Source organism: Erpetoichthys calabaricus, chromosome 3, assembly GCF_900747795.2.
Source record: "Erpetoichthys calabaricus chromosome 3, fErpCal1.3, whole genome shotgun sequence".
NCBI lineage: Eukaryota > Metazoa > Chordata > Cladistia > Polypteriformes > Polypteridae > Erpetoichthys > Erpetoichthys calabaricus.
In genome coordinates, this window is record NC_041396.2 from 236946695 (window position 1) to 236971655 (window position 24961).

A 24961-nucleotide genomic window follows, 5' to 3' on the forward strand; every position below is an offset into this window, starting at 1 on the left:
TTGCAAAGCATTTTAAAAAACATTAAGTTTTACCGACTGTTCCTTATAGTTGTGGGTAGTGTATATATATTAAGAAAAAGTCAGGATGTATTCTGACCCTAACGAGTTTATTATGCACGGTAAACGTTTGGATTGCATTTCATGAATTCATCTATCCATTCATAAACTAAGATCATTCTTGCATCTGTCCCTGAATTCATTTAATCTAATCACAATGTTATGGACAGCAGAAACGTAATCTGTCAAATCTGTAATTTGAGAAATAGACAGGAGTTCTGTTTTCAGTTTATTTAAATAAACACCAAAGATTTTTGCCAAATGCAACAAATAAAAGATGATTTCGATATTTTAGCTATAATACTTTTTTTGCAGTCTTATGCCATCCAGTGTTTGTGGTTTTTAGCTGATATAAACCATTTCTTTCTTGTTGTCAGTTTCAAATATGGACTTACCTTTTGAAACTCATTCTCTAAAGAGCAGTCTTTTCATTATAATATTTCTATACAACATCATCCATTTGGAAAAGGATATTAACCTTTTTTTAAAAAAAAAACGCTTCATGCATTTACTTAATACATAGACCTGTTCATACCAAATTTTCTGTTTACTAATTTTCAGTTTAATTACTGAGAAGTTAATGTTCAAGCCTTGGGATTCTGAAATGAATTCTGACATGAATTATATAACACTTAATGGATATATACAATACATACAAGTTTAAAGCTTTTAAGATAAGTTTGAATTGATGACATTTTAAGATACTTCAACTTTAACATTGTACAAGCTTTCAAAAGCATGTTTCTTTAATTTTGTGTGTTCTGGAAAGTTGTATAGAACTTACAACACATGAGTCAATTAATTAATCTCAAATCCTGCACCACCACACCCAACTATGAGAGTTATGGGAAAGGGATGAGGATAAGATGAGAGGTTTGGGTTAATAGGTGGACTTAAATAACAGAATGTAGAGATCCAAAATAGACTTCTTGGGAAGGGTGAAGAGGCTTGCAAGGGATATAAAAGGATGACTAAGTAGAAGAGATGTGTATTTACAGAGAGAAGTAGAACAATAGGAAGGAATGACAAAGAGAAGAAGTGGATTTTGGAATAATCCAAAGTCAGAAATTCCAAGTGGATAACTGCATTAAGTCAGACTGACTGCTATCAGTAATGCTTGGTTATTAACTTTGAATGAATGCATGTTTACTTTGGGTATGGATCTGCCTCTCTGTTTTTCATCAAATTTCAAATGTATATGAAAAATACACCCTTGCAAAACTTACAGTTCCTCAAATTCAAATTGGCACAAACAATTGTGTTTAATTTACAGGATAGGTTAATTGTAGACTCAGTGATAAAATGAGGCTTTGAGATCTGAAAGACATTTCAAGTTCCATATTGGACAAAGCATAAATCATATACTGTAGGGCCAGTTGAAAAAAAAAGTTGAAAAACCAGAATGAAGTTATAACTTAAGGAACTTAAAATTGTAAATAAGGCTAGAAAGGAAAGATGAAATCTTTAACCTGTGAGGAGGAAAACAGGGCAGGGAATTATAGAATTTATGAAGATGAGTTTGGGAACAACATTCATCCTGACAATAATAATAATTCATTACATTTATATAGCGCTTTTCTCAGTACTCAAAGCACCTTCCACACAGGAAGGAACCGGGAAGTGAACCCACAATCTTCTTATTGCAAAGCAGCAGCACTACCATTGTGCCCCCTTTTAGGACAATAATTAGGGAGGGCTGGAAAGACAAAGGAATATTCAATAATAGTTTAATCGACAACTTTTTATCTGCTGAGGTATAGCAAAATGTTGAACTGTATGTACTGAGCAACACTTTCATCTCCTGGTCCTTCTCTTTAGAAATGTATCTGCCATTTTCCTGCTCAGTGGCCTAACATTCCTGCTGTGCTTGCATAGCAAGTCCTCAAGTAAGGCCTTTACTATCAATAAAAAGTCTACCAGGGCTGAATCTTAGACCAATCCATTATTGTCTTTTTACCTCTCTTATATTTACTAAGATATTTCCTCATTTCATGTCAATGTTTTATTCACTGATCCAGTGTGTGTTCATCTACATTCTTCATTAAATCTTTGCAGTTTTCCTACAAACTCTTGTCTATATCTGCTTCCCTGAAAAATTTTAAACATATATAATCATCCCTGACCTAGGGACCTGGGTTCGCTTCCCAGGTCCTCCCTGCGTGGAGTTTGCATGTTCTCCCTGTGTCTGCATGGGTTTCCTCCGGGCGCTCCGGTTTCCTCCCACAGTCCAAAGACATGCAGGTTAGGTGGATTGTCGATTCTAAATTGGCCCCAGTGTGTGCTTGGTGTGTGGGTGTGTTTGTGTGTGTCCTGCGGTGGGTTGGCACCCTGCCCAGGATTGGTTCCTGCCTTGTGCCCTGTGCTGGCTGGGATTGGCTCAAGCAGACCCCCGTGACCCTGTGTATGGATTCAGCAGGTTGGAAAATGGCTGAATGGATAATCATCCCATCCATCCATCTAATTTTGCTTATCTGGTTGTGGAGGTAGCAGTCTAAGCAAAGAATAATTTACAGAACCTTCATATAGAGCTCTGCTATATCATTAAGTTCATGGTGTATAAATATTTGCTACTCTCAAACATACACCTCACAGGGTTATCTAACTATATCTGCAGAAATTCCCTCTTTTTTATATGCTAAGGTCGTTATCTTTGATTTAAACTTCAATGCTGATATTTGATGCTGACCTTAAATTCCTTTACCACCTTTACCTTAATACTGATTAAATGTCTGTTACTTTTTCAACTTTAAATCCCACAGTAACAGAAACAATGTTCTCACTAATTTATTTTGAATATCTTCAGGACTGTAGATATATTGCAGCTTGATATGACATTAAAGACAATATAATAATTTAAATTAATAAAATTGTTCCTTTACTTTGCCACAATACATTGTCCTTAGCCCTGAACTAATTTTTTTATAGATTTATCCTTTCTTCCACCACCACTTTCCTTCCTGATATTTGCTAGGATAGGCTGCAGCTTCCCTGTGACTTTGTCCTGCAAAAGCGAGTTATGAAACTGAATGGTTGGATTGAAGGATGGATGGAGACAATAAGCCCGAATGTCTCAACCTATTTTACTTCCATTTGAAGACACATTCACCAATTGGACAGACAGTTGGAAGTTTTTTTAAATCATTTCTGTATCCTTAAATTAAGTAAATGGATTCCATTATGTATTAAAAATTCCCACACTCCCACTGAGTTGTGTGTGAACTTCTCAAATATATACAAAATAATTTGAGTATAATGCAAAACAATGACATTACCTGTTACTTGAAAACACCACATTTTCCATATTCTAGCTATGCCTTCACCCCTTGTTTAACCATACTGTGCTTTTACTGAAGCACTGTATTGTACTGTATTGTTATTCAGCCACTGTCTGAAGGTTATTAATTAATGCCAACAGGCAAACAAAAAGAGGATATTCACTAATACCTTGTAACAGACTTTTTTTTCTTCCCTTTTAACACTTTACAATTAGATCAACAAAGACATTGTGGGATCTCCCAGGCAATACAATATGCATAAAAAGTCCCTAGTGACTAAAAAATCACCTATACTTCAATGCAAAAAACTTTTATGGTAGGTGTTATGAAGCTCCAAGAGGCTAGGTATAGGAAATTGTATGAATTAAAACCCATTGGTTTAATTTAAACAATGTTTAAGTGTGGGATTTGTGAGGTGGTTGTTGAAGCCACAAACATAGGATTCAATGGATTTTACTCTGCATGGGCTGTTAATATATATTATATCCAAATGTGTCAACTCCAATCTTGTCCTTCTGTTTTATTTCTTCCCACTTCTCCACATAACCAATGGCAACACATAAAACATGTACTGTAAATGAAAGTAAAGTGAAATGCAACCTTAAAATTCTGATTCTTCAAAACCTTTACAGAACATAGAAATATTAACTTATAGTAATTTTTAACAATATAATTTACTTAACAATTTATCTATAAAATGTAAAAAAAATGCTTTAATATATTTAAATGTTCAAAGAGCTGACATGATGTGTATTTAACATATTTTGTTTGGTGTTCACTGCCCATAACAAAAGTCAGTACAAACAGAATCTCATTTATGAAGCACCTAAGACTGATGACTAGGTCAGAGAGCATGTGGACTATGAAGGATTTACCATGCTACTTCCTTTACTATGGGGTTTGAGAAATTCCCATAAATTAATGCTTGCTCTTACAATGGAGTTTACAATGCTCATAAAGGTATGATGTTTTTGGGAAACTCTATCCAGATTTGCTGATTGAAGGGAGTCCATTGGAAACAATTGAAAAACAGGAGTGACCTCAGTTATTATTTAAAAGAATTTCCCCAAGATCCACACAGACAGTGCTCTTTTGTGGGTTGTCAACTTTGAATGCAGGAGGAAACAGAAGTGGCCTACAAGCAGTTTGCAATTCAAATTACAAATTGAATTGATTCCAAACTAGGCAGATACCTTTTTCCCCCAAGATAGAATGCTAGAGTGAAAGAGGCATCAGAAATAGAAAGGATAGATTGGTATAGGGGGAAATGTCTGCAAAATTGATGTATATACTGTACAATATAATTAAAATTCTTTCATAAAATTTGAACACATTCTCAGCACCTATGCTATAAATAAATGGTAAATACAAATAAGAATTCATAGAATATTTAACATTGTTTTTGTTTAAGCATTTTTGTTGTCTACATTTTTGGATGCTAGATTTTATTTCTCAATTCAAAAACACAATCAATTACATATTTATTGGAAAATCATTTAACCTGGTACCTTAAATTATTTCTTGGTCAGTATTATGAAAATATAAGACATAGGGTCATGAAAAAGGGAAGAAATGAGGAAGCAGTGGCTAAGATCAAAAGTGTGATATCCTCATCTGTTTCATTCAATAACCTAAAGCTGCAGGCCTGAAAGAGAAGGACGTGACCTCATCCTGACACTAATCGAAAGTTAAAATGGGACCTTCAAAAAACAAAGCAAAACTGTGTTTTATTTAATACACACTTAATAAGTATTTAATCAAACAAGCACCACAAGGAAATATATTTTAAATTAAAGCATTCCACCTAAATGATACATTCTTTTCTGTTGTGTTCTCATTATACTGACACATTTTATACAAATATTAAATACATTACTGTTTCACTTACTCTGAGATTGGTAGAAATGTATTATTAACTGAGTCATTTTGAAGAAATCATTTTAAAGTAACAGCTGGCATCATCGTTACTTACTACTTTCACAATTTCCAGTACATCCAATGGGTATTTTCTTGATCTTGACCTCTCCATTCATATGTCACTACTTATAACTTTTACTCATCCATGATGTCCAAGCCTCATTATTATTATACAGAGGAAGCAGTCTAATGATTCACTTTAAACATGAACTTATTTAAGCTAATTAACATACAAAAATACCCTAAACATGTAATTATTCTATTATGAAACACTTTACTAAACCCTTTTCAAAATTCATTATTAATTTCAATTTCAATAAAACATGCCTCATTCGGTCAACTTTATTTTGAATTTCCATTTAACGCTCTCCAACTGGATGAATACAAATTAAAACACCTCATTTTGGGTGCTTCTTATATTAATTAACATACTGTAAGTGGGTGTGTATTTTCCTTGGTCAATGCAATTTTAATTTCTTTTTTACAACAATATGTTACCTATTTTCGTAGAGAGATTAATAATTTATTTTTCTTCTGTTATTCTTGGTATTATTTCACTGTTCATCCAAATTTTTAATATCACTCAAGCACTTTTCATACCTCCTTGAACATTTTTGACTGTGTTACTTTCAAAATCGGAGGAGTATACTTGTAATTTAAAGTCCATGCCATTTTCTTAAAGAAATAATGTTGCTCCAGGGAATTTATGTTTTGTTTCTGAAACTTGAGCACAGGTCATTGGATTCACTGTTTAACGTGGTCTTTCTTCCATAATTTGATCATTTAAATCAGATTGTATAATTTTGATAATAATGTGATCATTTAAATCTGATTTCAATATTGTTGATTGTTTTAAAATCAGTTATCTTTAATCCCACAGGTTTAATATTATTAAGAAAATATTTTAAACAGCACTTGTGATATACACAATTTATTTTTTGCTTCATTCATTTGAACCTACTATTATCACCAAACATGACATTAACAAATGTAAATGTAGTTTTGTATTGATCATTAGCAGTTATATATACATTATATTGCTTTAATATCACGTAACTAATGTAAGACACAAACCATAAGTAACACCATGGAATAATATGACATTAGAGAAGTGTTGTGACATTAAAAAAAGAGCTATTCTTAAGCACTATTAATTTATCCATCTATTTTGGTATTCCTTCTATCCACCATATCGTCCGGGTGCACGCTCTCCTATATCACAGTCAAGACATGTGCAGGTTAGATTTGAACCATGGTCTCTCTCTCTCTCTGTGTGTGTGTGTGTGTGTGTGTGTGTGTGTGTGTGTGTTGCGTGGACCAGCGCCCTGTCCAGGTATAGTTCCTGCTTTACGTCCGATAATTATTGGGATAAACACCAGCTGATCTATGACCATGTCCTAAATGTTTTAATTTTTACGCATTCATTTAAAATGTATTATTTTACATATTTTCAAAACACATTTTCAAAGAGATGTATACAAACCCAAGTCCTTTGTAGTGATCATAAACAAATAGTATACAGTCAAACAAAATTAGTGCTCATCAAATAAATTAGTTAATGACGAGGATGGAGTGCATATTTTAAACGTTACCAAGAGCTTCAATGACTTTCGAAACCAAGGGTAGAAAAAAGCATAGATAATCGGGTTCATTCCAGAGTTCATATATGCCAGCCAAACTAAAGCATTGTATGTGAGGGGAGATACAGAAAAAGTTATAAATTGGTTAATAACTGAAAAAATATAGAATGGTGACGCACAAGTGATGAAAACGGCAACCACTACACCCAAAGTCTTTGCAGCTTTCCTTTCAGACTTTTTTGATATATTACTTTTGCTTCCCCCAGTATTGAACTGAGTGGATATTAATCGTGCATGTCTGCTTGCAATTATATATATATTAATATACAAGGTAATTATAACAGAAAATGGCACCATAAAAGAAACCAAAAGATCAGCTGAAGTCCATGCTTGTTTTAGTGTCATTATGCAGTTTTCGGAACAATAATTCTCACCTGACCCAGAATCGTTAGGCAGATTAGAAAAATACAGTGCACATGCGTAACTTAGTGCTAAAAGCCAAATAGAGGCGGTAAAGATGGATACAAGGCGAACGGTCACTTTAGTCGAATATAATAGTGGGTAGCATATAGCAAGGCTGCGATCAACGGCTATAGCTACAATGTTAAATATGGAAGTGTCTGTGAACAAACAAAAACTTATCGAATAAATTACACAAAACATGTCTCCAAAATACCAGCATGTTTCTACTGAATGAATAGCCATAAACGGCATAATAAGTACCCCCACCAAAAAATCTGCAAACGCTAAAGAGAGCACAAGTATGTTAGTCGGGGTGTGAAGCTGCTTGAAAAAGACGATGGAAATAATCACCAACAGATTTCCACACGATGTAAGTAGTACTCCAGCCGCAGCTATGCAGTAAAGGATCACAGTAACCGAAGTTGCTCGGAGTTCTTTGATGCACAGTACATTGGCTGAATTAAAACAATATTGTAAGGTCTTGTTTTCCAGCATTTCCATGCACCGACCTCGAGCTGGAATTTAAGACAATCACCTTTAGAAGAACAGGAGCACTTATAATACTTGTTTGGATACGCCCACCTTTCACGAAACTCGATTTAGTTATTAGTATCAGTCCCTTTTTTATAATCTTTCTTTAATGTCAAAGTTTCAAATGATCTGTTAGTAATATCTGTTGTCTTGCAAAGCATTTTAAAAAACATTAAGTTTTACCGACTCTTCCTTATAGTTGTGGGTAGTGTATATATATTAAGAAAAAGTCAGGATGTATTCTGACCCTAACGAGTATGCACGGTACACGTTTGGATTGCATTTCCTGAATTCATCTATCCATTCATAAACTAAGATCATTCTTGCATCTGTCCCTGAATTCATTTAATTAATAACAATGTTATGGCCAGCAAAAACGTAATCTGTCAAATCTGTAATTTGAGAAATAGACAGGAGTTCTGTTTTCAGCTTCTTTAAATAAACACCAAAGATTTTTGCCAACTGCAACAAATAAAAGATGATTTCGATATGTTAGCTATAATATTTTTTTGCAGTCATCTGCCTTCCAGTGTTTGTGGTTTTTAGCTGATATAAACCATTTCTTTCTTATTGTCAGTTTCAAATATGGCCTTACCTTTTGAAACTCATTCTCTAAAGAGCAGTCTTTTCATTATAATGTTTTAAAATAACATCATCCACTTGGAAAAGGATATTAACCTTTAAAAAAAATGCTTCATGCATTTACTTCATACATAGACCTGTTCATACCAAATTTTCTGTTTACTAATTTTCAGTTTTATTACTGAGAAGTTAATGTTCAAGCCTTGGGATTCTGAAATGAATTCTGAAATGTATTATATAACACTTAATGAATATATACAATACATACAAGTTTAAAGCTTTTAAGATAAGTTTGAATTGTTGACATTTTAAGATACTTCAACTTTAACATTGTACAAGCTTTCAAAAGCATGTTACTTTAATTTTGTGTGTTCTGGAAAGTTGTATTGAACTTACATCACATGACTCAATTAATTAATCTCAAATCCTGCACCACCACACCCAACTATGAGAGTTATAGCAAAGGGATGAGGATAAGATAAGAGGTTTGGGTTAATAGGTGGACTTAAATAACAGAGTGTAGAGATCCAAAATAGACTTCTTAGGAAGGATGAAGAGGCTTGCAAAGGATATAAAAGGATAGCTAAGTAGAAGAGATGTGTATTTACAGAGAGAAGTAGAACAATAGGAAGGAATGACAAAGAGAAAAAGTGGATTTTGGAATAATCCAAAGTCAGAAATACCAAGTGGATAATTGCATTAAGTCAGACTGACTGCTATCAGCAATGCTTGGTTATTAACTTTGAATGAATGCATGTTTACTTTGGGTATGGATCTGCCTCTCTGTTTTTCATCAAATTTCAAATGTATATGAAAAAATACACTCTTGCAAAACTTACAGTTCCTCAGATTAAAACTGGCACAAACAATTGTGTTTAATTTACAGGATACGTTAATTGTAGACTCAGTGATAAAATGAGGCCATGAGATCTGAAAGACATTTCCAGTTCCATATTGAACAAAGCATAAATCATATATTGTAGGGCCAGTTAAAAAACCAGCATCAAATATGTTATAACTTAAGGATCTTAAAATTCTAAATTAGGCTAGAAAGAAAAGATCAAATCTTCACCTGTGACTAGGAAGGGCTGGAAAGACAAAGGAATATTCAATAATAGTTTAATCGACAACTTTTTATCTGCTGAGGTATAGCGAAATGTTGAACTGTATGTAATGAGCAACACTTTCATCTCCTGGTCCTTCTCTTTAGAAATGTATCTGCCATTTTCTTGCTCAGTGGCCTAACATTTCTGCTGTACTACCTGCTGTTGCATAGTAAGTCCTCAAGTAAGGCCTTTACTATCAATAAAAAATCTACCAGGGCTGAATCTTAGACCAATCCATTATAGACTTTTTACCTCTCTTATATTTACTAAGATATTTCCTCATTGCATGTCAATATTTTATTCACTGATCCAGTATGTGTTCATCTACATTCTGCATTAAATCTTTGCAGTTTTCCTTCAAACTCTTGTCTATATCGACTTACGTGAACAATTTTAAACATATATATTCATCCCATCCATCCATCTCATTTTGCATATCTGGTTGTGGAGGCAGCAGTCTAAGCAAAGAATAATTTACAAAACCTTCATATAGAGCTCTGGTATATCATTAAGTTCATGGTGTAAAAATATTTGCTACTCTCAAACGTACACCTCACAGGGTTATCTAACTATATCTGCAAACATTCCCTTTTTTCTATTTGATATTGTTATCTTTGATTTAAACTTCAATGCTAATATTTGATGCTGACCTTAAATTCCTTTACCACCTTTACCTTAATACTGATTAAATGTCTGTTACTTTTTCAACTTTAAATCCCACAATAACAGAAACAATGTTCTCATTAATTTATTTTGAATATCTTAAGGACTGTAGATATATTGCAGTTTAATATGACATTAAAGACAATATAATAATTTAAATTAATAAAAATTGTTCTTTACTTTGCGACAATACATTGCCCTTAGCCCTGAACTAATTTTTTTTATAGATTTATCCTTTCTTCCACCACCACTTTCCTTCCTGATATTTGCTAGGATTGGCTCCAGCTTCCCTGTGACTTTGTCCTGCAAAAGCGAGTTATGAAACTGAATGGCTGGATGGATGGATGGATGGATGGATGGATGGATGGATGGAGACAATAAGCACGAATGTCTCAATCTATTTAACTCCCATTTGAACACATATTCACCAATTGGACAGAGAGGTGGAAGTTTCTAAATTATTTCTGTATCCTTGAATTAAGTAAATGGATTCCATTATGTATTATAAATTCCTACACTCCCACTGAGTTGTGTGTTAACTTCTCAAATATATACAAAATAATTTGTGTATAATGCAAAACAATGACATTACCTGTTACTTGAAAAAACCACATTTTTCACATTCTAGCTATGCCTTCACCCCTTGTTTAACCACACTGTGCTTTTACTGAAGCACTTTATTGTACTGTATTATTATTCAGCCACTGTCTGAAGGTTATTAATTAATGCCAACAGGCAAACACAAAGAGGATATTCACTAATACCTTGTAACTGCCCACCAACAGACTTTTTTTTCTTCCCTTTTTACACTTTACAATTAGATCAACAAAGACATTGTGGGCTCTCCCAGGCTAATCTGCAACAATATGCTTAAAAAGTCCTTAGTGACTAAAAAATCACCTATACTACAATTCTAAAAATTTTTATGGCAGGTGTTATGAATCTCCAAGAGGCTAGGTATAGCAAATTGTATGAGTTAAAACCCATTGGTTTAATTTAAACAATGTGTAAGTGTGGGATTTGTGAGGTGGTTGTTGAAGCCACAAACATAGGATTCAATGGATGTTATTCTGGATGGGCTGTTAATATATATTATATCCAAATGTGTCAACTCCAATCTTGTCCTTATGTTTTCTTTCTTCCCACTTCTCCACAAAACCAATGGCAACACATAAAACATGTACTGTAAATCAAAGTAAAGTGAACTGCAACCTTAAAATTCTGATTATTCAAAACTTCTAAAGAACATAGAAATATTAACTTATAGTAATTTTTAACAATATAATTTACTTAACAATTTATCTATAAAATGTAAAAAAAAAATGCTTTAATATATTTAAATGTTCAAAGAGCTGACATGATGTGTATTTAACATATTTTGTTTGGTGTTCGCTGCCCATGACAAAGGTCAGTACAAACAGAAACCCGTTTAAGAAGCACCTAAGACTGATGACTAGGTCAGAGAGCATGTGGACTATGAAGGATTTACTATGCTACTTCCGTTACTATGGGGTTTGAGAAATTCCCATAAATGAATGTTTACTCTTACAATGGAGTTTACAATGCTCATAAAGGTATGATGTTTTTGGGAAACTCTATCCAGATTTGCTGATTGAAGGGAGTCCATTGGAAACAATTGTAAAACAGGAGTGATCTCAGCTATTATTTAAAAGAATTTCCCCAAGATCCACACAGACAGTGCTCTTTTGTGGGTTGTCAACTTTGAATACAGGAAGAAACAGATGTGACCTGCAAGCAGTTTGCAATTCAAATTACAAATTGAATGATTCCAAACTAGGCAGATACCTTTTTCCCCCAAGATGGAATGCTAGTGTGAAAGAGGCATCAGAAATAGAAAGGATAGATTGGTATAGGGGGAAATGTCTGCAGAATTGATGTATATACTGTACAATATAATTAAAATTCTTTCATAAAATTTGAACACATTCTCAGCACCTATGCTATAAATAAATGGTAAATACAAAAAAGAATTCATAGAATATTTAACATTGTTTTTGTTTAAGCATTTTTGTTGTCTACATTTTTGGATGCTAGATTTTTTTTCTCAATTCAAAAACACAATCAATTACATATTTATTGGAAAATCACTTAACCTGGTACCTTAAATTATTTCTTGGTCAGTATTATGAAAATATAAGACATAGGGTCATGAAAAAAAGGGATGAAATGAGGAAGCAGTGGCTAAGATCAAAAGTGTGATATCCTCATCTGTTTCATTCAATAATCTAAAGCTGCAGGCCTGAAAGAGAAGGATGTGACCTCATCCTGACACTAATCAAAAGTTAAAATGGGACCTTCAAAAAAAAAAAGCAAAACTGTATTTTATTTAATACACATTTAATAAGTATTTAATCAAACAAGCACCACAAGGAAATATATTTTAAATGAAAGCATTCCACCTTAACGATGCATTCTTTTCTGTTGTGTTCTCATTATACTGACACATTTTTACACAAATATGAAATACATTACTGTTTCACTGACTCTGAAATTTGTATAAATTTATTATTAACTGAGTCATTTTGAAGAAATCATTTTAAAGTAACAGCTGGCATCATCTTTACTTACTACTTTCACAATTTCCAGTACATCCAATGGGTATTTTCTTGATCTTGACCTCTCCATTCATATGTCACTACTTATAACTTTTACTCATCTATGATGTACAAGCCTCATTATTAGTATACAGAGGTAGCAGTCTAATGATTCACTTTACAGGTACAACAAATAATTAACATTATTTACTTCTAGGGAAACACTTAAAACATGAACTTATTTAAGCTAATTAACATACAAAAATACCCTAAACATGTAATTATTCTATTATGAAACACTTTACTAAACCCTTTTCAAAACTCATTATTAATTTCAATTTCAATAAAACATGCCTCATTCGCTCAACTTTATTTTGAATTTCCATTTAACGCTCTCCAACTGGATGAATGCAAATTAAAATACCACCTTTTGGTTGCTTCTTACATTAATTAACATACTGTAAGTGGGTGTGTATTTTCCTGGGTCAATGCAATTTTAATTTCCTTTTTACAAAAATATGTTACCTATTTTCTTAGTGAGATTAATTATTTCTTTTTCTTCTGTTATTCTTGGTATTATTTAACTGTTCATCCAAGTGTTTAATATCACTCAAACACTTTGTATACCTCCTTGAACATTGTTGACTATGTTACTTTCAAAATATATAAAAAATATATTTGTAATTTAAAGTCCATGCCATTTTCTTAAAGAAATAATGTTACTCCAGGGAATTTGGTTTTTTTTTTTCTGAAACTTGACCACAGGTCACTGGATTCACTGTTTAACGTGGTCTTTCTTCCATAATTTGATCATTTAAATCAGATTGTATTATTTTGATAATAATGTGATCATATAAATCTGATTTTAATATTGTTGAATATTTTAAAATCTGTTATATTTACTCCCACAGGTTTAAAATTATTAAGAAAATATTTTAAACAGCACTTGTGATATACACAATTTATTTTTTGCTTCATTCATTTGAACCTACTATTATCACCAAACATAACATTAACAAATGTAAATGTAGTTTTTTATTGCTCATTAGCAATTATATATACAGTATATTGCTTTAATATCACATAACTAATAGGATACAAACTATATGGAATAATATGACATTAATGAAGAGTTGTGACATTAAAAAAGAGCTGTTCTTAAAGTTTTTTAATTTATCCATCCATTTCCTTATTCCTCTTATCCACCATATCGTCCGGGTGCACGCTCTCCTACCACAGTCAAAACATGTGCAGGTTAGATTTGAACCATAGTCTGTGTGTGTGTGTGTGTGTGTGTGTGTGTTGCGTGGACTAGCGCCCTGTCCAGGTATGGTTCCTGTTTTGAATCCAATAATTATTTGGAAAAAAACTTCAGCTGATCTATGACCATGTTCTAAATGTTTTAATTTCTACGCAATCATTTAAAATGTTATTATTTTACATACAGTATTTTCAAAACACATTTTCGAAGAGATGTGTACAAACCCACGTCCTTTGTAGTGACTATAAACAAATTGTATACAGTCTAACAAAATTAGTGCTGATCAAATAAATTAGTTAATGACGAGGATGGAGTGCATATTTTAAACGTTACCAAGAGCTTCAGTGACTTTCGAAACCAAGGGTAGAAAAAAGCATAGATAATCGGGTTCATTCCAGAGTTCATATATGCCAGCCAAAGTAAAGCATTGAATGTGAATGGAGATACAGAAAAAGTTATAAATTGGTTAATAACCGAAAAAATATATAATGGTGACCAGCAAGTGATGAAAACAGCAACCACTACACCCAAAGTCTTTGCAGCTTTCCTTTCAGACTTTTTTGATATATTACGTTTGCTTCCCCCAGTATTGAACTGAGTGGATATTAATCGTGCATGTCTGTTTGCAATTATATATATATTAATATACAAGGTAATTATAACAGAAAATGGCACCATAAAAGAAACCAATAGATCAGCTGAAGTCCATGCTTGTTTTTGTGTAATTATGCAGTTTTCGGGACAATAATTCTCACCCGACCCTGAATCGTTAGGCAGATTCGAAAAATACAGTGCACAGGCGTAACTTAGTGCTAAAATCCAAATAGAGGCGGTAAAGATGGATACAAGGCGAACAGTCACTTTAGTCGAATATAATAGTGGGTAGCATATAGCAAGGCTGCGATCAACGGCTATAGCTACAATGTTAAATATGGACGTGTCTGTGAACAAAGCAAAACATATCGAATAAATTACACAAAATATGTCTCCAAAATACCAGCATGTTTCTACTGAATGAATAGCCATAAACGGCATAATAAGTACCCCCACCAAAAAATCTGCAAACGCTAAAGAGAGCACAAGTATGTTAGTCGGGGTGTGAAGCTGCTTGAAAAAGACGATGGAAATAATCACCAACAGATTTCCACACGATGTAAGTAGTACTCCAGCCGCAGCTATGCAGTAAAGGATCACAGTAACCGAAGTTGCTCGGAGTTCTTTGATGCACAGTACATTGGCTGAATTAAAACAATATTGTAAGGTCTTGTTTTCCAGCATTTCCATGCACCGACCTCGAGCTGGAATTTAAGACAATCACCTTTAGAAGAACAGGAGCACTTATAATACTTGTTTGGATACGCCCACCTTTCACGAAACTCGATTTAGTTATTAGTATCAGTGCCTTTTTCAATATTTCTTGAATGCCAAAGTTTCAAATGATCTATTAATAATATCTTTTTTCTTGCAAAGTATTTAAAAAAACATTAGGTTTAACCGACTGTTCCTTACAGTTGTGGGTAGTGTATATAAAGTAAGAAGAAGTCAGGATGTATTCTGACCCAAACGAGTTTATTGTGCACGGTACACGTTTTGATTGCATTTCATTAACTCATCTATCCATTCATAAACTAAGATAATTCTTGCATCTGTCCCTGAGTTCATTTAATCTAATCACAATGTTATGGACAGCAGAAACGTAATCTGTCAAATCTATAATTTGAGAAACCGACATCTTACAGGAGTTCTGTTTTGAGCTTCTTTAAATAAACACCAAAAATCTTTGCCAAATGCAACAAAGAAAAGATGATTTCGATATGTTAGCTATAATACTTTTTTGCTGTCATCTGCCTTCCAAAGTTTGTCGTTTTTGCCAATATAAACCATTTCTTTCTTGTTGTCAGTTTCAAATATGGCCTTACCTTTTGAAACTCATTCACTAAAGAGCAGTCTTTTCATTATAATATTTCTATGCAACATCATCCATTAGGAAAAGGATATTAACCTTTTTTTTAAAAAAAAAAAATAATAAACTGCTTCATGGATTTACTTCATTCATACAGACCTGTTCATACCACATTTTCTGTTTATTAATTTTCAGTTTTATTACTGAGAAGTTAATGTTGAAGCCTTGGGATTCTGAAATGAATTCTGAAATGTATTACATAACACTTCATCAATATACAATACATACAAGTTTAAAGCTTTTAAGATAAGTTTGAATTGATGACATTTTAAGATATTTCAACTCTAAACACTATACAAGCTTTCAAAATCAGGTTTCTTTAATTTTGTGTGTTCTGGAAAGTTGCATTGAACTTACAACACATGACTCAATTAATTAATCTCAAATTCTGCACCACCACTCCCAACTATGAGAGTTATGGCAAAGGGATGAGGATAAGATGAGAGGTTTGGTTTAATAGGTGGACTTAAATAACAGAGTGTAGAGATCTAAAATAGACTTCTTGGGAAGGATGAAAAAGCTTGCAAAGGATATAAAAGGATGACTAAGTAGAAGAGATGTGTATTTACAGACAGAAGTAGAACAAAAGGAAGGAATGACAAAGAGAAAAAGTGGATTTTGGAATATTCTAAAGTCAGACATACCAAGTGGATTACTGCATTAAGTCAGACTGACTTGTATCAGCAGTGCTTGATTATTAAATTTGAATGAATGCATGTTTACTTCGGGTATAGGATCTGCCTCTCTGTTTATCATCAAATTTCAAATTTAATGAAACAATACACCCTTGCGAAACTTACAGTTCCTCAGATTCAAATTGTCACAAACAATTGTGTTTAATTTACAGAAAAGGTTAATTATTGACTCAGTGATAAAATGAGGCCATGAGATCTGAAAGACATTTCCAGTTCCATATTGGACAAAGCATAAATCATATACTGTAGAGCCAGTTTAAAAAAAAAAAGTTGAAAAACCAGCATCAAATATGTTATCACTTAAGTTACTTAAAATTCTAAATAAGGCTAGAAAGAAAAGATCAAATCTTACCCTGTGAGGAGGAAAACAGGGCAGGGAATTATAGAATTCATGAAAATGAGTTTGGGAACAACATTAATCTTGACAATGAGGGCTCTAAAGACAAAAGAATATTCAATAATAGTTTAATCGACATCTTTTTATCTGCTGAGGTATAGCGAAATGTTGAACTGTAGATCTCATGTACTGAGCAACACTTTCATCTCCTGGTTCTTTTCTTTAGAAATTTTTCTGTCATTTTTCCTGACAGTGGCCTAACATTCCTGCTGTGCTCCCTGCTGTTGCATAGCAAGTCCTCGAGTAAGGCCTTTACTATCAATAAAAAATCTACCAAGGCTGAATCTTAGACCAATCCATTATAGTATGAGTCTTTCTACCTCTCTTATATTTTCTAAGATATTTCCTCATTGCATGTTAATATTTTATTCTCTGATCCAGTGTGTGTTCATCTACATTCTGCATTAAATCTTTGCAGTTTTCCTTCAAACTATTGTCTATATCTGCTTGAACAATTTTAAACATATATATTCATCCCATCCATCCATCTCCTTTTGCTTATCTGGTTGTGGAGGCAGCAGTCTAAGCAAAGAATAATTTACACAACCTTCATATAGTGCTCTGGTATATCATTAAGTGCATGGCATATACAGTTAGGTCCATAAATATTTGGACAGAGACAACTTTTTTCTAATTTTGGTTCTGTACATTACCACAATGAATTTTAAATGAAACAACTCAGATGCAGTTGAAGTGCAGACTTTCAGCTTTAACTCAGTGGGGTGAACAAAATGATTGCATAAAAATGTGAGGCAACTAAAGCATTTTTTTAACACAATCCCTTCATTTCAGGGGCTCAAAAGTAATTGGATAATTGACTCAAAGGCTATTTCATGGGGAGCTGTGGGCAAGTCTGTTGTTATGTCATTATCAATTAAGCAGATAAAAGGCCTGGAGTTGATTTGAGGTGTGGTGCTTGCATGTGGAAGATTTTGCTGTGAACAGACAACATGCGGTCAAAGGAGCTCTCCATACAGGTGAAAGAAGCCATCCTTAAGCTGCGAGAACAGAAAAAACCCATCCGAGAAATTGCGACAATATTACGAGTGGCAAAATCTACAGTTTGGTACATCCTGAGAAAGAAAGCAAGCACTGGTGAACTCAGTAACGCAAAAAGACCTGAACGTCCACGGAAGACAACAGTGGTGGATGATCGCAGAATCATTTCCATGGTGAAGAGAAACCCCTTCACAACAGCCAACCAAGTGAACAACACTCTCCAGGGGGTAGGTGTATCGATATTCAAGTCTACCATAAAGAGAAGACTGCATGAAAGTAAATACAGAGAGTGCACTGCAAGGTGCAAGCCACTCATAAGCCTCAAGAATAGAAAGGCTAGATTGGACTTTGCTAAAGAACATCTAAAAAAGAAAGCACAGTTCTGGAAATACATTCTTTGGACAGATGAAATCAAGATCAACCTCTACCAGAATGATGGCAAGAAAAAAGTATGGAGAAGGTGTGGAACAGCTCATTATCCAAAGCATACCACATCATCTGTAAAAAAAGGTGGAGGCAGTGTGATGGCTTGGGTGTGCATGGCTGCCAGTGGCACTGGGACACTATTGTTTATTGATGATGTGACACAGGACAGAATCAGCCGAATGAATCCTGAGGTGTTCAGAGACACACTGTCTCCTCAAATACAGCTAAATGCAGTCAAATTGATTGGGCGGCGTTTCATGATACAGATGGACAATGACCCAAAACATACAGCCAAAGCAACCCAGGAGTTTATTAAAGCAAAGAAGTGGAAAATTCCTGAATGGCCAAGTCAGTCACCTGGGGCCTCATGTATAAACGGTGCGTATGCACAGAAATGTTGCATACGAACGTTTCCACGCTCAGATCGCAATGTATAAAACCTAAACTTGGCGTTAAGCCACGCACATTTCCATGGTACCTCATATCCTGGCGTACGTAATTTCCCGCTCGGTTTTGCAGACTAGCGGCACCCAGCGTCAAAGCAGTGCTACTGTTCCTGTGTGGTTACCCTTTCTTTCTTAGACCCACATTCCTGATGCGGCTTTATAAATACACTGAAATTAACTGCATATTGTTTATTAGTGTAATGCATCTGATTGTAATTAACCTGTAGCAATATAATGGTCCAGGGAATAGCCATAGTATTCCAAATACCTAACTGCTTTAGCATTGTTACTCTCACTGCATCGTCTTCTTTCAGCTGCTCCTATTAAGGGTTGCCACAGCGGATAATCTTTTTTCTATACTAGTCTCACCTCACCACTCGGAGTATTTATATCTCTGTATCTGAGTGGGGAATCACAGCAACAGCTGATCAGAAAGAGAATTATCGGTATACAGCATGAAGCAGACGCTGCCTCAGCCATGGCAAAACGCGTTAAAGCCTTTCCTGTATGGACCTCATGGTTCAGAAACAGTTTCATCCCAAGAACTACAAACGCACTCAATCAAGTGCTCCTTGTAGAACTGTTTGTACTTATAAGTACAATTACCCCACTGTAAACTTGCACTACAGTTATAATATTGCACAACCTGCGCCACTTTATAAAGCGCGTATGATGACAATATCATTTTTAAGATGAAATGCAGCAAAATATGTTGCTTATAGTATACAGATAAAACTTTAACTTCATTTAAATAATCTTTATTGTTAATAATTAAACATGTGAGGACACGGTGCTGCAGCGCTAGCTAGTTCATGGATTGTTCCTGCATTGCGTTGTATTCTTGCTGGTGCTGACGCGACACTGGAAGGATAGACGGATAGAATAATTAAACATGTACTACGAAGATATTTCAATGTTCCTTAAAAGTTTTGAAGAATCGTCGTTCTAAGCTTGCAGATGGCTTAACATCTATTACAGAGCTGATTGTGTGGCGATTGGGTATGTGGAGAAAGAAAAGTAAGGACAGGAATTGGAGGTTAGTACGTTTGAAAGAGACAGTACTTCTGTAAAAAATTATTTCATCGAAGATCACACATGGCGCAGCAAGCCTCTTGCGTGAGATATGAAAAATCACTGCGCCACCGTGTTCTCATGTTTAATAACATGCTTTCATTCCTATCATCATGAAAAAGATATCACGTATACATCTCAGTATTTTAGTTATTCAGAGAGCTGTAATATCACGAATGTTTAATGGCTTCTGTGTCCTGTCGGAGAAATATATTTTCTCCTGTGCTTTTCCAGTTGTCTTTTCACAGAAGGCTATTTATATTGATTTGCATATTCAAAGAGGCATAATTCTGGGAGGAGTTGGGGCGGGACAGAAGGCGCGTGCACGTGCATTACTTTTCACGCAAATCGGGATTTATGTAATGGAAGAACATGGAAGTTTGAGTACGCACAGATTCCTGCATCTGGATTTTTCTGTGCGTACGCACATTCCCGCTTTTGTGCTTACGCCATGTTATAGTGTGAGTTCTACGCACGGCGTTATACATGAGGCCCCTGATCTTAACCCAATTGAGCATGCAAGTAGGACTATCAGAAAGGAACTGTCACAGGAGGTGTATGATGAGTCCCCGGCATAACGCTAAAAACATTAAAAATGCATACCTGTTGTTTTAAGCCTTATCAATAAAATTCATAGATGTTGCAATCCGACAGGTAGTCGCCAAGCCGACTGTGTTCCCATTGTTTATATCGTAGATTTAAATATGTTTTAACAATACGATCGCTCAGACCATGGCTCATTACAACTTGCTTTAATTACCTTGCTGTAAGAAAGCGACGCCAAGAACTCGGAGCCTTTCTGTTTAAATGATAATGAGAACCCTGTATACTTAATCTATTTTTATATCATAAGATTTTAACGTAAAATAATTATTGTCACACCGATTCAAAGCAATTAAAAATATACACTCCTGTTTTGCACCAAAAGACAGGTCTTGATTCCATTTTTACTAAAAAATCTTAACAATATGATCGTTACGCCTTGTTTTCATGATGATACCCTGGCATACTTAATATAATTTGAAAGTGTTCTACTTTTTTAAATCACAAGATTTTAACGTTAATTAGATTAACTATTTCCTATTAACCAGTCTCTCTTCTATACCAAAATACACAATGAACTTTAAAAGCTCGCAAGAAAAGTTATTAAAAACTTCTGCGTTTAGCACAAAGCTCAACAGGCGCTCGATATCTATGGCACTTAATAAAAAGTTGTTTATATTCCGAATACAAACTTGGTTCTTACCGATACTGTATTTTAGCCTCGTTAATCGGGTAAATGTCAAAATAGACTTCGTTTCATAGGGTTTGAATGTTACCCCCCCATTTATATCAATTTTAAAATAAACGTGCCAATCTAAGAAACGGTTTTACATATAAAACGTCTGCGTTTAGCATAACGATTTCTGGGTAAAGCATAACGGGGCACTTTTTCCTATTGCTTAGATGTTACACTTACAGATGTGTGCATTTGAATGAGGCTTCTTTGCCGCTACAAAGGGTCACCGCCCCTTAGAGGAGGAACATCAGCAACTCGGAACCTATGAGCTTTCTTCCAAAGAGAAGGGTCCGGCTGCAGGTCGCAGACTTGGTCTTCCACGCCCCTGGCCTTCCACGCCCCCGGCCTTCCAAGCCTCCTGCCTTCCACAGTCCGCCCCACAACCGCCTATAGTCCGTAGAAAGAGAAGAAGATCTGCTGTACAGTTTTTCCACTTCGAAAAAGAAAAGGAGCTGAAAACGTTTTCTGACACGGAACAATGGCACAACAAAACCAGGTATGGACTCACAGAATAAAAAGCTCAGTATATTTAAATAAAATTTAGCTCCATTAAACAAAAGTAATGAGATGTACGATTATATACTGTATAGCGAATCCAAGTGTTCTCTGTTTATCGTCATTACTGACATATCCTATTTTTAAGCATATCGTTTTAATTATTTTTTACCTCTTGTATTATTTCTTTTTAATATTTACCGTATTATTTCATCTATATTAACTTTTACACTTATTTATGAGATGTTATGTAGAGAATCTGCAATGTTAGTGTACAATATGAAAGGTATTTATGTTTATCGTCGTCATTAACGTATGTTAAATATCTTAACTTAGTTAAGTTAGCTATTTATAAAAGCACGTTAGCGCATGGCCTTTTCAAGATCACAGAAAGAAAGAAAAGCCTTTACCTTAAAGTCTCAGCTGGAAAAAGCTTCATTTAACTTCACAATTTATCTGTTTGTCGAGTTTGAATGAGCTGTCACAGATCACACCTGGGCTAACTGAAGCTTTATGATACGTATATGGAAAGGGGTCCAAGAGCAATATCAGAGACAGTCAAACTTTCTTAGCTCTTGGACACCATGATCACAGTTTTATTATCATTTAGTTTAAGAAGATCCATTGCCATCCAGGTTTTAATATCATTCAAGCACACATGGAGAGTCTGTATTTTCTCACTTTGATTTTAGTGGCAAATATATTTAAGTGTCATCAGTATAGAGAAGCCATACTTGTTAACAATGGAGCCTAAAGGTAACATGCCTATCAAAAAGATAGCTGGTCCAAGGATGGAACCCCACAAGTAAGAGGAGCTACAGAGGATGAGAACTCGCCCAAATAAATAGAAACGCTCCTATTTCTTAGATAAGATTTAAACCATTTCAGGGCATTACCTTGGATGACTACATACTGTTCAAGGCAGGATATAAGAATCATAAGATCCACAGCATCAAAAGCTGAGGTAAGATCTAGCAGTACAAGAATGGCAAAATCTCCAGGATTAGTAATTGGGAACCTTGTAATTGTTAACCTTTAACAAGGATGTTTCAGTGCTGCAAGAACATCTGTATCTGGATTGGAATTTTTCCAGAATACTATTTTCATCTAGAAATGTTTGAGGTAGGACAACTTTTTCAAAGACTTTAGATAAAAAAAAGGCAGTTTAGAAATTGGCCTGAAATTTGACACATTAGAGGGTCCTTATTTTGTTTTTTATAATATGTTTCTGCACCACAGCGTGTTTCAAGGCAGCAGGAACACAACCAGAAATCAAGCTAGCATTTATTAAGGTAACAATACGTGGTCTGACAGAATCAAAAAAAACCCTTAACTAATCAAGAGGGGACACTGACCAGGGGGCACTTTGTAGGATTCAGGCGTTACACCAAATCAGACAACAGAGACGATGACACACGCAGGCACAAAGTGGTCAAAGACAGCTGAACACACTATGGGAAGAATCCTGAGCAGGCAGTGACACCGATGACCTAATAACGGTAATCTTATTTACAAAAAAGTAAATCTCCGTTTGGAGAGTAAGTTGGGGTATGCAACAAATGACAAATTCCTAATACAAGAAATGGTAAATGGCGATTAAATGATTTAAAATCACAAAAAAATTGATTTGTAATTATTGTATCGACCCAAACGAAACATTTTTAAAGTTAAGTTTAAAATCTGTTAGTTCAGTTCCAAAATAAATAAAAACGACAGTTTATGGAAGTGCAACTTTCAATAATGCAAATGTTTGCATTTCTTTAGAAAAACAAACGATATACTATCTATTAAGCAATTTGAGAGATTTGCTTCACTTTTTTTGATAAGTACATATTTATACGTTAGGGTCCCAGGGAGAACAATTATGCATTAAAATTAAAAACCAGGTAAACGTTTGAAAGTTTAGTAACTCCACTTGAAATTTATCAACATTATAGCAGCAGCGAAGAACAAAATTAAGAAAACACAATTCAAGACAAACAATGGAAATGAAGGTATGAACTGTATTAGTAAGCTGGATCATTTAAAAAATGGTTCAATATAAACAATTTTAAAAGTTTCTTTTAAACTCGAAAGTTTAGACCTTAATTTTCATGCCTGTTGATTGCTTTGTTGTGTTATTGATCATCATTTATTTTGTAACATAATAAATTAATGTCATTAACGGAATTTTCCTTTATTGAACGAGGTTCCAGAAATAATGTCAGACATGCCGTTTAGTACAAAAGTACCATAAAAATAATTTCAAATATTTTGAATGATAGAATTCACTATAATAGCAGTTAGAGCATCCACATTCAAATTTAGTATGGGGTTTCCTTAATCTAAAAATATGTTATGCACTCTTTCTTTTAACTATTGAATCTTGACTCATAAATTATAAAACTGTTTTTTGTTTCTAAAAGTAAACACGACAGTAATACCATAAAGAGAAACTCGGATTCTTGCCTCGTGATTGTAGGAAGTCATATTAATATCGTCTTTTAGGGTTACATGGTAAATCAAGGTTACTAGTTTTTTAACGAAAGCGATGTTACAGAGGACGGACGCGAATGCTGGGGGCGTGGTGTGGAAGGCAGGAGGCGCGGAAGGCCGAGGGTGTGGAAGGCCGGGGGCGTAGAAGGCCGAGTCTGCGACCTGCAGCCGGATACAATTGGCTTCCAAACGTACAGGGTGCTTCGCTCCGCCCTTCCAAGGCAGAACAGAGCACGAGTTTCTGCATGAAGACTGTTGCTTAGCCCTTTATCGCCACACAAACTTTTTCAGCATACAAGTGCCTCGGAGGTAGGCTGTTTTGATTTTTCTTATGCAATGGCAGACAAGGGAAAAAATACTTTTGTGGTTGATGGTAAGTGTAGATTATCGAAATATGTGCCGTTAACGATCGTCTCTCTTCAAACTGCTGAAATGATTTTCTTTTATAAATCCTCTATCAAATCAGATTTTTCTGATTTTTAAATGAAAAAACTGTACCTATTTGTAACGGTCCGAGTGAATAACTGAAGTATTTTTCTTATTTCAGAAGGATGCAGTTTCTGGCCCGTTGGTTGCTCAAAAAGTGAGTCAGTTCTTCTTTCGGCCGTACTTTTAAAATAATAATTTTGTACATACTTAAACACATTTTCATTAAAAGTATTCAATCTGTCCGGACTTATAAACAACATTTTGATTTAAAAGTACGGCCAAAGGAAGAACTGACTA

The 24961-nt window shown here is 34.5% G+C and overlaps 1 long non-coding RNA gene across 1 annotated transcript in view; it reads left to right on the top strand.

The window, feature by feature from the left end:
* Nucleotides 1-1275: 1275 nt before the first annotated feature.
* LOC127526967 (uncharacterized) overlaps nucleotides 1276-24961 on the top strand; it is a 103324-nt gene continuing 79638 nt past the window's right edge. The window contains exons 1-2 of the long non-coding RNA XR_007934333.1: nucleotides 1276-1335; nucleotides 16805-16916. This is a non-coding gene — a long non-coding RNA (uncharacterized LOC127526967). The remainder of the gene's footprint in view (nucleotides 1336-16804; nucleotides 16917-24961) is intronic.